Here is a 14,129-nt window from a genome sequence, read left to right on the forward strand (position 1 = left end):
GTCCTTTTACCTCGGTTCTAACGTCCATTCATTTCTGCGTTCAGAAATCAAGGGTGGATCCTAATTTCTGAGAACGTCTTTTAAGCTTCGGTCGGCCTCTTAGACCGATGCACCCTCGTCTTTAGTAAATAAGCTACGTGACTAATCTAGAGTTCAGATACAAATTATTATCCTCCTTCGTTTCAAGACACGTTCTTATTCACATGGAATTATGGTCAGTGCTTAATTGACATTAACATGTTGAACCCTATTTTTTTGTTTGTTTAAATGGCATCGGTAAATCTTAATCACTTTCAAATTGTTCTTTACGATAAATACACTTTTTCAGTATGTTTACGGACGCGTGTGGCGTGTTCCAGCAGCGAGAAAGTGGAAGAGATGGAGGAATGAGAAAAGGGTGGAGGAAGGACGATGCGAGGACAGGGGAAAGGACGCGCGTGCTTTCGGCTACTCGAAAAACAGGCCGACATTTCGTTTATTAAGACATTTAATGCTCCCCATATAATCGATTATTTATAGAGGTATTTAAATCTGTGGAAGTTGTCGCGACCCGTGGTGGTTGGAACCCGTGGCCACGCTGTATGAAGACGTTCGTCGGCTTTAGTGGCGATTTCCAAGCGTGACAGCACACACACACACACCACTACGGTTTTGCGTAGGACAGCGAGAGCACAGGTTCACCGGCTGTTTATAGGAGTCCGTGAATTGTATTTTCTTTTTTTTTCTTTTTTTTTTCGTGAAGACACCCGCTGATCGCGGGGGTACTATTCCCCGTGCAGGAGGTCCTCCCCGGGACTGAACAGGCATTTCGTAATTCCGTGTTAACACCGATTTATTGGCCTTATTAAGACAATCTACCGAGCGTCATTCGACAACAACACCGTCCTAAAAGGATACAAGTTTCGTGAAAATGCTGGCCGATTAATGTGATAGCTCGATGTCCTCGTTTTGAATGAAATTTATGAGACAGGGAAGATCGTTTGGATATGTAATGGTGTTCCCTTTTCTTATGTAGGGAACCCTGTACCCCATGAGGTAGTGCTTCCGGGTGAAAATTCGGTGTCGTGTCGTCAATGAAGTTCGCCGTTTAAATTGTGATGTGGTCGAAGCGAAGTGCGGGGGAAAATTATTGGAATATAAAATGCGATCCACTCACTATAAATCTGAACTGTCGTGCGATGTGCTGTAATTAAAGTATCACTACATTTATGGCAAAAACAAGTGTCTCTTCAGAGAAAATTACACAATTTATATTTAACTCATTCGTGGTTTTAATTCATCTCTTTTAATTTTATTGTCGAGATGTTATCATTTGTTTTTCTCCGTCCTTCGAGTGTGAATAAATTTCTATAATCGTATGTCATAAAGCATAGCCATGTTAGAAAGTTGCGAACCGTATAAATTTCTGTTGAAAGCATTCGACCATAAAAATGGGACAAGCAAATCATATAAACACAGTATTTCATATTCCTGAGGAGTGAATTATTTCAAAATTTGAAAAAATATCCACACGTTACAAAGAGTTTAAATCATCAGGAAACAAGAGAAATTCAGAGTCGTTGAAAATTTAAGCAATATCATAAACAAGTAATTCGTTATAAATGCGTTATTATTATTAGTCGTTCAGCGATCAATGTATTATCTGCGTCCGAGCAAGAGCACGTCCGGCCAAAGCTATTTACAGTATTTCATCGAAGTTACAAGAGTTACTGGGTTCCGTGTACAGAGGGAACGTGGGTGTGTACCAGGCAACACGGTGCTGGATATTCGAGAAGGTGGCTGAGCTCGCGGTTTCATCTTTGTTATGGCACCCATCTAGCCGCTAATGACCGCCGAGGGAAGCACGGATATGACCAGCCGTGGGAGTTACGATGTCTCTCGCGAACCGTTAGTGATTGTACCCGCAACGATACGGTTGTTAATCTACGAACAGCATCTCCGGGTGTGTGCACCGAAGGCGATATCGTGTGACCGCGTCACGTCGTGCGATACGAGCTCCAAGTGAGTTCGTTCTTCCGCAACGCGACGCATTAATTGGTCGACCGTCTACCATCCACCGGACCATAGACTTCTTAATGGAATTACGTCGGGATCTCGATCTCGCGTTTCTTCGAGGAACGACGCCGCGCCGCACCGGTTCGAAGCGCTGAAACGGCATGCGATATCGTCGAACCCGTCATTATTCGCGGGAACGAAAATTACCACGAATCACGGGACGCGATACGCTATCGTTAACAAACTCGATCGTTGATCGTCAATTAAATCGTCCAACGTACTGGACCGATGGGTAGGTATAACACCGATCGAGAAACTACCCGTCGATCGTTTGTCCCCGAAATGGTCGCGTGAACGTAGGCCAAGCGAAATTGATCCTCAGCTTCGTATCAGGACACGTACGGCGGATCGAAGAAATAGTAGGTATCGCTCAAATCGTCGACGATCGTCAATAATTCTTCGTTTACCTGCCCGTTGCTTGCCGATGGTTAACGATCGCGGAGACCTATTGAAATGGCCAATCATCGTCGATACGATGCCCTTGAGAATTGTCGGTAATTATATCTAAACGATCGGCTACAACGATAGAGAACGAGCCGGCGCGTCGTGGCCAACTCGTTCACCAAGTTTGCCCAGATATACCGGTTTCTGCAACGCGTTATGTTATCGCGATTGCTTACGCCGTTCTTAGCTATACGCGAGCACCTACGTCCGGGGAAGCGTTTAGAACACTTAGGGAAAATTATCGTTACACCCGGCGAACACGCGAATCATTTTGCCCCGACGCTGCAAGTCACGCGGACGATTATCGCGGGAACATCTACCACGGCCCCTTAACACGTATCGGTTCGTATCGCCGTTTGTAATCACTGTCGCGGCTCGAATTGGACTGCTTGTTTCCCGCTTTTTATCCACCGTTTACCGTGCCCCAAGGGTCAGCCATTGACGCGAAACTTTGTTTCAGGGAACACTTCGGTGAACGCGTCTCTCTACATTCTGTCGTGTTTCAATGGAAATGGTTATAGAATAAAAGTGGGTAAAATGAATAGAATGAAGGAGCTTGTTTAACAAGGGGAACTACCCAAGTGTTACACTCACTTATTAATGAAACTTTGCCAGCTTGTAGAGCTCGTCGAGCTGAACACGTCTATACCCACTTTTGGGGGCAGACGGCTAATTGTTTAAAAGATATTAACAATTATAGATAGTTACTCCTTACATTCTGAAGTATGACAAACTCACACATACAACTCGCAATCTAGAGATCCACGGTTCAAATCCTTGGTTCCCAACATTTTTTTTTTTTTTTAATGATAATTTGTCCCTTTCTGAATAACTATTACATAAAAATTATCATAAAAAAAAAAAAAAAATTGTTGGGAACCAAGGATTTGAACCGAGGACGTTTCGATTGCGAGTTGTGTGTTTAACCACGGAGCGGATCCATGACTCGCAAACTGAAGGTCCTCGGTTCAAATCTCTGGTTCTCATATTTTTTTTTTTTTTTTAATGATAATTTGTCTTTTTTTGAATAACTAAAATTCTACATAATTCTAAGTTAAAATTCTATATTCTATTGAATAACTTAAATTCTATAAAAATTGCAGTGTATGTAATTAATTATTAATAAATGCAATAATTATAGTACAGCTGTTATAGTTATTCAAAAAGAGACAAATTATAATTTTAAAAAAAAACTTGGGAACCATGGATTTGAACCGTGGACCTTTAGATTGTGAGTCAAGCGTTTTACTACAGAGTTAACCGTTTGTATGTGTGAGTCTTTCATACTTCTCAATGTAAGTAGTAACTAACTTTAATTATCAATATCTTTGAAACAATTCGCCGTCTGTCCACAAAATGAGGTATAGGCGTGATCAGCTGGACGAGCTCTACAAGCTGGCAAAGTTTCATTAATAAATGAGTGTAACACTTGAGTAGTTCTCCGTATAAGAAATAAGGTCGCGAGAAGATCTTTGCCTGGAGAACACCGTCAGTCTGGTAGAAAGTGTACCTTGGAAATGTCAGGCGATTGTAAACAACAATAGTAACTGAACTTTACATTAATGGAACTGCATCGTAAATTAAGTTATAATGAACATTTCCTATAATTTTTATAGTGATTAGCTAAATAGTGTTCAGGCAATGACATCTTTTGTATTTTGCGTTACAGATAAAATCTCCCCGCGAACGCTCTGTTACATTTGCAATCACCTATTTCACGATTGATGTCCTGGCAATTTCAATAAAATTTAAGCAAGTGTAACTAAAAGCGAAATTACGATGTTTTGTGAAGCCGGTAATAGGTTCTCTTATTCAATTAACTACCGTGTCTTGCAATATCTATCCACTCTGATTCACGATGAAAGCATGCGTACAGCGAAGGAAGGACACTAAAAGCCGCGATAAATAGATCGTAACCGAAACCTCGATGCAATTAGCGGGGTAGTCGTTAAAGGACTAGTCTGGACTAAACAAAGGGGGAAATAAAAACAGGTATATGGATGGGCGCGTATGGTTATAAATACAAGCGCAGGTAGCACACATATCATTAAGGCCACGCCTATGCTGTACAATGGCTCATAAACACAATCAAACATTGGTAGTAATGGCGTAATAGGAATTAAATCATAGCAATCGTACTAATAATTACCTTGCGAGGCGTTGAGCGGTGTGCACCGAGAGGCTGAAACGTGCTCGGTTACCTTACATCGCCGGAGATTTACCGATGCACGATGACTGGAACGGTGCTTAAAGGTCTCGTTAACTAAAACCGAGCAACCAATTACTTGGTGGCCCCGCAGCGTACCGAGTATTACGCGTCCGCAATTAATTATGCGAGACCGTCTCCTCGGCTGGCCACCAGGAGCAACGAGTCAGTTCGAACGAAAGACGAGATAATTCTCGACGAATCGACGAACTTGTCCGTGTATAGTTAATGACTTGGTTCCGTATGCAAATCTCCGAGGACGTTTTTAAACGGAGATACCTCTTAAACGGTATCGAACGATCATCGATGTTATTCTTGTGTTTCCTTACGATTGAACATTTTTTCAAGTAAATCGTCCGCGGAAAACGGCAGCCCCGTCAGCAGCCAGTTGCAAAAGAGTTGCATCGAGAGCTTTTCGTCGAGATAATCCACGCGCCTCTGACAAAGCTGTCCAGCTTTCATTAATAGCCGGCCATACGTATAAAACCGTCGGACGAGTGTATCGAGGCAGCGTGCTCGTACAGGCAACCTCTCCCATCTCCTTAACTTTGTCGCCACGGACATTTGTTTTCGCGGTTTTACAAGCGTATAACGTGTTGCGAGGCGACGATAATGCGAGGATAGTTTATTTACTCGAACCGTGCGCGGCTTTACACGCTCGGCGTTCGCGTGTGCAACGCTTTCATCCTTCCTCGGCTTCTCTTCGCTCGCGATGCCTCGCATACTTGCGCTTCGCCGCGTCTCGCAACAGGTATGTAACGCATTAACGTTATAGATACGGAAGAAGAGAGACACGTCATCCTCGCGACTCGCTTAACGACCGTGATCCCTAACTTTTAAATTTCCCCGCATTTGTATCCTCCATAGGTATCACCTGGTCCGAGTGTTGAAAGCAACGATCAAACGCGATCATATTTTCTGGATTTCACAAGCTCTTCCTACCAACGGATCCGAAACAGAGATCAATGTAGATAATAAACATCCATCTACCGTAAGAGCTGACAGGCGCGATAAAACTCGTCGAAACGTGGTGCCGGGGGTTAACAAAAATCGAAACAACATCGTCGCTGCCCTGAAAAAATTACACGCCCTGTTTGGAACCTCGGAGCGGTTCAACTCCCGCGGGAGAGGCGACGTCTGCAAAAAGTCAGGGACGTGGCAGAAGGTGACGCGACGAGATACGAGCGCCACCGGGAAAAAACGCGTACGTTGTCCTTTATTTTCCGCCACGGTACGCGAAGATAATGGCATCTCGTTGACACTTTTTGCGAGCCGCGCCGCTCTCACGCTAGCCGGGCAAATCGATCCGATGTTCTATTCGTTCGTACCTGCAACGTAACGATCGAGTAGCCGGTGTCCCGGACAGGTCGCATTGTTAACCGGGCCACTGTTAACAGCCACGTGGATCGTAGAAACTAGGAAGCTAACGCATCGGCTAATAAATAGACCGCGTATCCAGCTTCGACCGTGTGTCGTTGCGTAATACCGCATTCAATTTATAGCCGGCAGTCGAACGAATAAATCATGGACGAGTTGGTCCACGATCGCGACGCAATTACGTCGCTCGGAATTCGTTTTATATCATTTACTCGATTCCACGAGACAAGATGTTTGGCCGACGCTTAAGTACCCCCGGCAACTGGCGCGGTTTGTAACAGCGTTTCGGAGAGAGAACGTTGCAGAAATGTTGGTGATGTTATCTACAAAGCGATCGTCGTGGACCGTAAAGCAGCTGTTTCGAGCTGTGCATACTGTATATATATATGTAAAAGATGATACACTGGCCTCTCCTCTCTCGAATACCTACCGACAGTCGTTCACCGCATTTGCATAGAAACCATCCGCGAACGGAATATTACGATCGTTTCTCGCTCTCCACCATCCTCGTGCAACGTACACGTTACAAGTACTTGCTTACGTGGTCGTGTACGAGCAGGCCCTTTCGACTTCTTCGAGGACAGACTTGCTTCGTCAATGAATTTCTATGAGTTTCAACCTTTGGATACGAATCTCTGTCCTCGCTTCAAATATCTCTTGGGGAAGAATTTTATAATACAATGCAAATTTGAAATTTGTTATCTTTCTGTATGAAACTTGTGGTGGAATCATTTTGCATTATAGTTCTGAGCTGGATTTGAAAATTTCGTGTCAACACTTTGCGGCATCAAAATGCATATGCGCTTGAACGTTTGTTTACTCGTTCAGTTATTTGCGCCAACTTTATGCAAATTATCCGATAAAATAGATTTTATTCGAGTCAAACTTTCTCTGGCTTGCACGAACTCCGATGTTCTGCTTGCAAATAACTATTTGTACAAATTCGATTGCGCGAGTTAGTTTGTGCAAAACCTGGCGTAACACAGGTTAATTATCCGTGAAGACTGCAGACTAGTATTTATCAAAATCTCATTTCCTCCATGATAATCAGAAAAATCGGCAAGAAACAATCTTTCGATACGCGTGTACTAATGTTTCTGGACGAACGTGAAACTTGGCAATTGTAGAAATCGGGTTAAAGTAATTCGCCAAAGTAAATTGATTACGCAAGGAGCACCCTGTATAAGTAGGTGCGCTATAAGCGGAATCCGGGCTCTGGGAGAAGGTATAAAACCGGTGCGGCGATGGAGGCAGCCCGCGCAACGTTCGACAGCGAGTAGATTTATGGGGATCCTATGGCGCGCGCTTGTACTACTCGAAACAGGAAGATCTCGAACACGCGATGACGATTAATTACGGGTTACGCGTATACGTTTATAAGAGATGCCCGCGGTCCGGGCCAGCGTGCTCCGATGGCACGCTCGGTGCTACGGTTATACACGCGGCGATTACGCGGTTCGACGCTGTAGCTGCATGTTTGACCGAGAGACAAATGGGATCGTTGAACAACGACGACCGGTATTACGAGCCAGGCCATCCTCCCTCTCGGCGTGTCTGGAAAGCACCGGATTACATCCCATTAAATTATTTCAGTGTCGTTGAGAAATCGACTTTCTATTCCCTTTGAACGTCTCTCGACGCGTTCGCGACTAGACTACTACCACGTTATGCATGAACGCCGTGCGATCCCGGTTAACGAGCTGTCTTCTCGCGGAACGATGCGCGAACGCGTGGGTGTCGCCGCATAAATGCCAGCCCGGCATGATCGATGGGAAGCCGGCGGACCGGGCCCGGATACTGCTCGTCTGGTCGCGTGAAAAATTTCGGACAAGCTTGAAACGCGACCGACCTTCCGTTGATAATGCGGTAATGACAGTTGGACCAGAACAAGCGGGGTAAAGTCGGCCTCGTTTGCGCTGTCCCGTGATTCTCAGCCTCGAACGAGCGTGCTGAAAATCTGAGTAGAGAGTGGTTTAAACGGTACCCGCAGAGCTGTCATTACTACATTCGTGGCGCCAGATTGCTCGAGCGTCGAATCGATACTTGTTGCGCCGAACGATACCGGCGACACGGGAAACCGAACGGATCTCGTTAATGAAACGTTTCGTAATCGAATGTAATTCGCGAATTAGAGGATACGTAATGGTTGGCGGAATCTCGTCAGCAGGACAAATAGAAGATGACACTTTGAAAAACTCGTAGCGCCGCTTAGTAATTTCGATGATAATCGGTAAGGGGGCCGGCTGCATCGGTCCCGCAGCCACCGTGCACCGTGGCGAAACGCGGTTCGCTCGCACACGTGTAATTTCCAGCCGGATCGCGAGTAGTGGAACGGGCAGACGTTGTCGCGGTTTGACGGCCAGGTGAAAGCATGAGAAACGAGCGAATTATGCACTCGTTTACCATAAGTCATACAGGATGCCAGAGTCGCGGTTACACGCTCGGGGATTAGGGGCGGAGCTGTGAATCGTTTGCAGCTAAAGCGAGAAACTTGGGAAACGAGAGTACCGTTTCGAATCGCCTTCCCATTATCGGGATGACGCACCTGTGACGCTGTTAGCCGTCTATTATTGCCCTGAAAGAGGTGAAAGAATTCATGGAGAACGGCTCTCCTGAATCAAGAGGCCGAAGACAAGAGGATTTTTCTCTTTGAACCGCCGGGAATGGGATTAGCGTTGTTCCGAGCGTATGCATTGTGAAGAGGGTTGAACAGGAAGGCGGAGATACCTGTTGTCCGTCGTGGAACGTCTTTTTTTCAATCTCGAAGAATAGACTAGTCTTGAGAGATTGTTTTCCTTCTCACAAGATCGTATTGTTATGATAAAGAGGAAAATTTGACTAATTTCGTGATAGGGCTTAACTCTTCCTTCTTGAGGCATAATTAATTAAAGCCGCGGGGATTAATTGAACAAGCTTTTCTTGCGTAAGAAAACTCCGCTGTCGACGATAGTTTTCGCGAAGAGGTCACGCGCTTTCGGCACGACCCGTTGCAACACGCGATAAAGAGCCACCAAGAGTCGATGCATATTTCAACGTCGCCCCGTACGGATTCCCGTTTCACGTTCTAACAGTTCACATCATTTATGCTAACTTATTCACTTAACGATGGCCTCCACGGATGAAATTTATTCAATTAAAACAGAATTTATTCTCTGTCCCCATACACGTGAGCTTCACATATTATGCAAATGTAGAGGGGCCTCTCTCTTTCTGGCCGCGTTGAAAAACACCAAGAACAAATCGTTCTCGTGTCAAGCCTTTCTCCATGGGGAGAAAACGTCTTTTCACTGAGACGAATATTTCTTTTCCTTCTGAAAGTGGAAAAAAAAGAGAAATAAACATCAGGTAAAAGTATAGTAACCATTCGATAATTCCTCACTTTCGAGGCTCTAGAGATATATGATTTTCTAAGGAACGAGAAATTATTCAATAAGCAAATTAGCGAAAAGCGGTCTCACGTCCGCGGGACATCCTTTAAGTAGAAACACGCTCGCGTGCCACCGGTGTTTCGCTTTTTATCGGGACAATTTAAAGCGCGCAAAAAGGCCAATGCCTGGGGAGAGCAGAAGGGAGAAAAGTATGCAGTCCGGGCCAGCTTCTTTTCGAGTCGCTCTCCTGCGGCTTAGCCCGTGGTCGCGTCGTTACCCCGTGAAAGATATATTTGTCATAAGCCGCGGATTGACAAATGTTCGTTGGCCGGTTCGTTCGGGTCCTGGATCGGGCCGCGAACGTACAATTTACGAGCGTACTCTGAATTATTCAACGGGCTCACAGTATCCTGCACATTTTTATATTATTGTTTATGACCGTGCGCGATTCGATGCGCGGCGTCGAGCAAAAAGGGCCGCGTGCGAATCTGTCGAGCGCGTTTCGGCCTCGAGATGCTATCTAAATTTAAAGGACAAACGACGAACCTGTCGTTTAATCGTATACAATTAGTAACGAAGAAACAATCCGGACAGCATTCTATAGATTTCCAAGATAAAATCGAACGAATCTTAACGTGGTTGTCAGTGAAAGTGAACGAGAGTAAGAGGTAAAGGAAACGCGACGCGTCCCGGAGAAAGTATTAACCCCTTGAGCGATTGTATCGCATATATGCATCGTGAACAAAGTCGATTACTTATCTAATATTTTCACAATATTTTGTTATACTATTATTCGCAATTTCAAATAGTAGATACGAATATTTTCAATTAGGTGAATACGGGAATTGCAAATAATAGGGGTGATGGATTCCTATGGTAATTCAAACGTCACATATGGATAATGTAGCAATCAACGTGTTAATTAATGCGCAAGATGATTTGAACAAAGTGTAGGCTCGTAGGTTAAAGGAAAGTGGAGAAAAACCCGTTCAACGGTCGGTGATTTCAACGCGTGGTAGAAGATGTCGGGCAGCGTTCTAAGCCGCGGACCTGCGTACACTTTCGTCCCACGGGCTTTCGAATGAGAACGAAAGGAAGGCGAAGCGTGTTTCGCGAGTTGAAAGGGACGAGAGGCGAGATCTGGAAAAGGAGATACAGGCAAAATAAGGAAACGAAGGAAAAAAAGAGATTCCCATCGATGACGATGTTTAATGCCGGGCTCCCGATGCGGCGTGTGTTTGACAAGGGAGGCGAACAAACATAATACTCGGCTCTCTGAATCTTCGATGCAATTTATTACGCGATACGACCTCCGGTTAAACTCTCGCAGCCAAGTTAACGGGTATCGCGGTTTCGTATCGGTGTGTTTCATCGACGTACGCTCTCGTTGCTGAATAAATGGCCGAGTTTTTAGCCGTTTTTCTTTGAAATGTCACCGACCGTCAGAGACCACGATCGAACAGGCGCCATTGAATGAGATAATCGCGAATTTCGTAAGCATGATACCCAAAGTAATCGATGGAGCTTTCGTGTAAAGAACGAGATTGCGAAAGGTAAATGCGCTTCTGTTTCTTTTCTTCTCTTTATTTAATATAACTGTTTCATCGTATATACACTTTCCGCTACAAAGTCGAGGTATGTTAAATCAACAATAAAAATTCTGCAAAAAAAGTTACAACGGATTCGAGCAGCAGATTGTTACAGCATCATGGCGAAGATATCTTCATTACAAACGTACGATTCTTATCTGATCGGCTAAAGGCCGAATTAAAGAAATATTCGAAGTAACAAGGAGCCGTACTAACGAGGCCATACGGAAATAATCAACGACATCTTATTTTCCATAGCGGCTGCTCGGTCTGGTCGAAATTAATTGTCTCATCGTGTACAGTTAAGATCGCGGGTACGAGTGCGTGAAGACGTTTAAATTCCCCTCGGTTTCGAGGCTGTTTCGATCGCGTCCCGTTAAGAAGCTCGAAACTCGTCGCTAGATACCACTTTCTTACACTTGGTCCATAATTAACGCCGGTAACTCGAATTTAAATAACTCCTTTACATCCTTAACGACGCCTCGGGCGCAATTCGTGGTCAGCCAACATCGAACGAAATTTCGTGTTTCCTCCGGGGGGGGACATTAAGGGCTGCGGCCGTTCGCGTTTGACGCTGGCAGGCCGAAATCGCGATCGATCGACGTAAACATGCCGGAACGGGCAACAATCGGCCGCGGACGAGCTTAATTAAAGCAACCTCGATGGTAGGGCCCGACGCGGGTTTCGCCCCGATCCGCCGCCGCCTCGTCGACCGACGAATACGTTCGCGTTTTTACTGCTATCGCGATTTCATTCGTACAGTACGGCGACAAAGTAAGGTAACGAGCGTGGCAGGAGGTGCCAATCGGTCGAGCAGCCTTCGTGGAATCCAGAGAACGTCGTCGAGGCGAGTTCTCGCCTTCGGGCGGACGAGTTCATCGGCGACATTCTGGCCGGGTCGTGTGAAACGGGAAACGGAAACGCCCCTGGTCAACAACTGGAATGTCTGCTTCTCTTTCTCTTTCTCATTCTATTTCTCTCTTTATACGCCGCGTTTATCTGCGTCTTTCCACTTCTACTTGGCGAACACACGTGCATATTAGCGCCGCGGGGTTCCGGCCGCGCGGGAACATCGTCTTCCTTTTCTCCGAAAGGGTTAAGAGAGCCACGATCGCGACGAGGCTCGCGATCATGAGCGTCAATCTTCCGTGGCGTTGTCGGCTACCGAAGGAAAAAATTAACCTGACCGGTCGCTTTGTCTTCTTGACGTCCAGGTGAATCAGTGCTTACGCGGAATTCATTATCGATGCTTTCCAGAAGCCTCTACCTTTGACACGATATTTAAAAAAGAAATATAAGAGGAAATACTCTCATTTGAAATTATTCATCCGAGTAATTAATAGTTGACGTTACCGAAACATCTTACCAGAAGCTAATAATTTAAAACGCGGTTATTTTTATCATTCCATCTCGGAGATTCGGGGTGTACGATACAGACGACATTGAAAAGTTGAATTTTCTCTCTTGAATATTCCATTGCATTTTTCAATCGTGAAAGAAACATCGTCAGAAGTCTTCAGGAGCGTTTAATACTTGTCGAATGTTTATTATTCGACCATTTGCGTAACATGTCTCCCGGATTTCGTACAAGATTGATACAGGGCGAAGTCGAGTATTCGCGCGTGTGCGTACGGCATTAACCCGTTCGAATGGAATATCGGCGCGATATTAATTAATGTTACCTACTTGAGAAACATGCGAGTATTTGTCGAATCGTGGCCGCGGTACAGTCACGCGAAATTGACTCATTAAAGAATTTATCGCGCTGTTTTAATTCAAAGCAGCCCGAGTGTCCTGATCCCGCACCATCGACGCTCTCGCCTTTTGTTCCTTCTTTTTCATCCGGTGTGTTCGGAACGCATGCTTGACTAATTGGCAGGACACAGTCCCGCGCGGGGAGCTGGCCAAAGTGTGAACCTGTTTGCGAACCAACAACCACATCATTGATTCACGCGAAATTACGCGACGAATTTTCTATCGTCTGACTCATTCTCGTCTCGTTCGCAAATTTTTGCACGAAATGTATTCGTGGAAACGCGACAGTCATTCGAACGTCGCGCGAATCGATCGCCTTGTCGGTGACACGCGTTTAAAATAACGATTTCGCGGGCGAAATTTTGCGGTTCGGGTTGTTCAGGGAATCGCTACATATTCATTAGCCAGGCCGCGCGAATGACAGACCGAAATTCCGTGTAACATACCGGCACGTATCGATGCTCAATGTCTGACCAGGCACAAGTGATTTCACCGTGCAGAAATACGATTCGATGCGTCATTCTTTCCGACATATCGACGATCGGACACGCGAGTTCGAATCGTTGAAACGTTTCTTTGTTTCACTTCGAATATGCGATTGCTGGCGAACGATGACTGACAGCTGAAACATTCCGTGACGAACTATTGCCGGGCTTGAAAGCGATATTACTATTGTAAGATCGTCTGTATTTTCACCGAGGAATCGGTTTCAGCCGTCACTTAAACGCCAACAGGTAGAAACGATCGAGATGGACAGATCGCAGCTGTTTTGGCGAAAACTTTTCAACCAACTGTCTCGAACGCAAAAATAAATCGTCTATACATTGCAAAAGGAGTATGTAAACGACTATGGAAGAGGACATTACATCTTGGAATAAACATGAAGGATCTATAACCGGAAGGGGGGATCCAAAAATTGTCCACGGATGTTTTTCTTTCGCTATAAATCTCGCACCTAAGGATCTTCTACATAGTTTTACCAACTCTTCTTTTCTCTCTAAATAACTTCTCCCTCGAATACAATCAAACGATTCGTGAAAAAAAGGGCGACGAAACTGGCGACGAAGTGGAACGAAAAAGCGCGAAGAGGGCTAGCCCGCGGCTCGATCGGCAGGCTCCATCTTTTCGCACAATCCGCTCGAAACTCCGACGGCAAATTCGAATTGAGAAGCGTGAAAAACGCATTCCTCGATCGTTACACGCAGCTGCATACCACACTGTTCGACGCTTCTCGTTTTCTCCCTTTCGCTCGCTGCACGACCGCGACTCCTCCCCGAAGTCGGACCACAAATCACGCGAATGACGTTACTATCGGTGCAAGGGACAGCCGGTTGT

This window comes from Osmia lignaria, chromosome 15 (genome assembly GCF_051020975.1).
Source record: "Osmia lignaria lignaria isolate PbOS001 chromosome 15, iyOsmLign1, whole genome shotgun sequence".
NCBI lineage: Eukaryota > Metazoa > Arthropoda > Insecta > Hymenoptera > Megachilidae > Osmia > Osmia lignaria.